Source organism: Mandrillus leucophaeus, unplaced genomic scaffold (assembly GCF_000951045.1).
Source record: "Mandrillus leucophaeus isolate KB7577 unplaced genomic scaffold, Mleu.le_1.0 Scaffold9, whole genome shotgun sequence".
In the NCBI taxonomy this organism is placed as follows: Eukaryota; Metazoa; Chordata; class Mammalia; order Primates; family Cercopithecidae; genus Mandrillus; species Mandrillus leucophaeus.
In genome coordinates, this window is record NW_012109807.1 from 3,932,545 (window position 1) to 3,936,072 (window position 3,528).

The window sequence follows — 3,528 nt, forward strand, 5'->3', positions numbered from 1 at the left end:
ATGAAAAACAACCTCACACCTGTTAGAATGGCTAAAATCCAAAACTCCAGGAAGACCAGAGCTGGTGAGGATGTGGAGCAAGAGGAACTCTCATTGACTGTTGGTGGGAATGCGAAATAGCGCAGCCACTTTGGAAAATAGTTTGGTAGTGGTTTTTGTTTGTTTGTTTTTGTTTTTACAAATTAAACATACTATACAATCCAGCAATCATATTTCTTGGTATTTGCTTAAATGAGTTGAAAACTGATGTCTACACAAAAATCTACACACAAATATTTATAGCTGCTTTATCCATAATTGCCAAAAATTGAAAATAACCCAAATGTTCTTCAAGAGATGAACAGATAGAGAAAATGTGACCCATCCACACAACGGACTATTATTCCCCAATATGAAAATGAGCTATCAAGCCACAATAAGCCATAGAGGAACCTGAAATTGCTGAAGAAGCCAGTCTGAAAAGACTGCGTATTGTGTGATTCCAACTCTGTGATATTCTGGGAAAGCAAAGCTATGTACACAGCAAAAGGATCAGTGATTTTCAGCAAATTTTTAATGATGTTTTCATGTGTGTGTTTCTTTGTTTATTCTCTGACTTAAGGATTATAGAACTTCCTGAATTTATCACTTAATGTCTTTTATCAGTTTAGAAAAATCATTGTCTAAAGCCTCTTCAAATATAGCTTTTGCCTCATTTTCATTTTCCTCTTCTTTTGAGACTTCAGTATCCACCAATGTTAGATTTTTGGACTGTGTCTCATATGTCTCTTATTCTCTTTTCTGTGTTTTCCACTCTTTATTTCTCCCTGTGATTCATTCTGTATATTTTCTATTGACCTTGCTTTCAGCTCACTACTCCTCTATCTTGCTGTACATAACCTGCTGTTAAGCCCATCTGTGGAGTTGAGTTTTAAATTTTTAATTTATTTTCTTTTTAAAACATGTAACAAAATGTATCATCTTAACTATTTGTAAGTGTTCAATAATGTTAAGTATGTTCACATTGTTGTGCAGCCCTCCAGGAACTGAAACTATAACCATTCATCTTGCAGAACTGAAACCATAACCATTAAACAACTCTCCATTTTCTCCTCCCCCAGCGCCTGGCAACCACCATTCTACTTTCTGCCTCTATGAATTTGACTACACCAGATATACGTGAAATCATATATTAATTGTCATTTTGTAACTGGCTTATTTTACTTAGCATAGTGTCCTTGAGGTTCATCCATGTTTTAACAGGTGCCAGAATTTCATTCCTTTTTGAGACTGAATGATATTCCATTGTTGGATAGATCACATTTTGTTGATACATTCGTCTGTTGATGGACACCTAGGTTGCTTCTGCCTTTTGGTTACTGTGAATAATGCTGCTATGAACATGGGTGTACAAATATTTCTTTGAGACCTTGCTTTTGGTTCTTTTGGGTATGTACCCAGAAGTGGAATTGCTGGATCATATGCTAATTATGTGCTTAAGTTTTTAAGAAACTGCCAAGCTGTTTTCTTTAGTGGCTGAACTATTTTACATTTCCACCAACAGGGCACAAGAATTCCAATTTCTCCAAATCCTTGCCCAAATTTGTTACTTTTTGCTTTGTTTGTTTTAAGAATAGCCATACTAATGGGTGAGAAGTGGTATTTTATTGTGGTTTGGATTTGCATTTCTGTAAAGATTAGTGGTGTTGAACACCTTTTCACATGCTTCTTGGCCATTTGTGTATCATTTTTGAAGAAATACCTATTCAACTTCTTTGCCTGTTTTTTAAACAATTTTTTTTGTTTGTTCCTTGTAGTTGAGTTATAAAAGTTCTTTGTATATTCTGGATATTAATCCCTTTACAGATACGTGATTTGCAAATATTTTCTTCCATTCTGTGGGTTGTCTTTTCACATTCACAAAACTTTTTTGGTTTTGTTTTGTTTGTTTTTGAGATGGAGTCTCGCCCTGTCGCACAGGCTGGAGTGCAATGGCGCGATCTCGGTTCACTGCAACCTCAACCTCTCGGGTTCAAGCAATTCTCTGTCTCAGCCTCCCGAGTGACTGGGATTACAAGTGCACACCACCGCACCTGGCTAATTTTTTGTATCTTTACGGGGTTTCACTCGAACTCCTGACCTTGTGATCTGCCCATCTCGGCCTCCCAAAGTGCTGGGATTACAGGCGTGAGCCACTGTGCCTGGCCCGAAACTTTCAACAGTAGTTTCTGTTATCAAATTTCCATTTGATTCTATCTCATTGATTACATTTCTCTGCATAAATTTTCAATCTTTTCACTTATTTTTTCTAACATAATAATGAAGTATTCCAATATAACTCCAGTATCTGTATCACCTGCAAGTTTCTTTGTATAGTATTTTCTTACTTGTTAATTTTTGCCATTCCTTGGGATGTCTGATAATTTTTTATTGCAGGCTGGATATTGTATATGAAAAATTATAGACAAAATTTGAGATTCACTAACATTATCTTCCTCCACAGAGAATCGATTTTGGCCCCTGGCAGGCAGTTAAAATAGAGGTGGAACACCTTATCCAGTCTGAGACTGAGTTGATTCAAAATTATGTTTTAATTCTGAAGGGGAGCTGGCCTTTTTCTGCCTTGCCCTTTAATCCTAGGTTGCACCCTTTTCATGATACTAATAGGAAACCTAGGGTGTTTACCAGAGCTCCACCTTCTAAGTGGGCTCTTCACTAAAAGTTTTGCCTCCCCAGACTTATATGACTACCAGAACTCTTCATTATTTTCCAAGTTCTTAGCTTCTTCAATTCATAGTGTCTATGGTGGAAAAAGTGGAAAAAAATGTTGGTTCGTCTCAATTTGGCTTCTCTTTCTCTGGGATCTTAGACTTCCAATCTTGGCCTCCTTGGGAGCTCTGACATCTACGTTTTGTTTCCTCATTTACTGCAAGGCTACTGAAAGCTGAACACAAGTTCCCAGGCTTATTAGCTGCTATTTCCTGCTCTTTCGCCCACACCACTTTCAAACTAGCAAACCTCTCAAAGGTAGATGCACAATGGAATGCAGGGCTCACTCCTATGCTCTTCCTTCTCTCTGGTATCCCCTTGAGTCCAGTCTTCATGAGTGACTCTCCAATGCTTTCAAATAAATTTTTTTTTGCCAGGGGCGGGTGGGGGAAGCAGAGTTTACAGCATTTCTAATCGTTTTTGGTGGTCTGGAACATGTAATTCTATCATTACCTCATGCCTTTTCTGGAGCTCAAAAACATAAAATTATGATTGCCAAATGAAAACATAAATGAGTAGACAGGCTGAAAGTCAAAGTCAAGATTTATCAGTAAATAAGCAGAAAGACAGTGTCGTAAACTTTAGTCAAAAAAAAAGAGAGAGAAAAAGAGTCAATTTACCAGATAGAACATCCAACTAATAGGAGATCCTGCAATGTCAGAGTTAGTGAAAGTAGGTATAGATCAGAATACTTCAGGTTAAAAGAGACTACTAAATGTCAACTAGGATAATTGAAAAAATCCAATAAATGAATCCAAAATGTAATGAAAGCATTCAGAA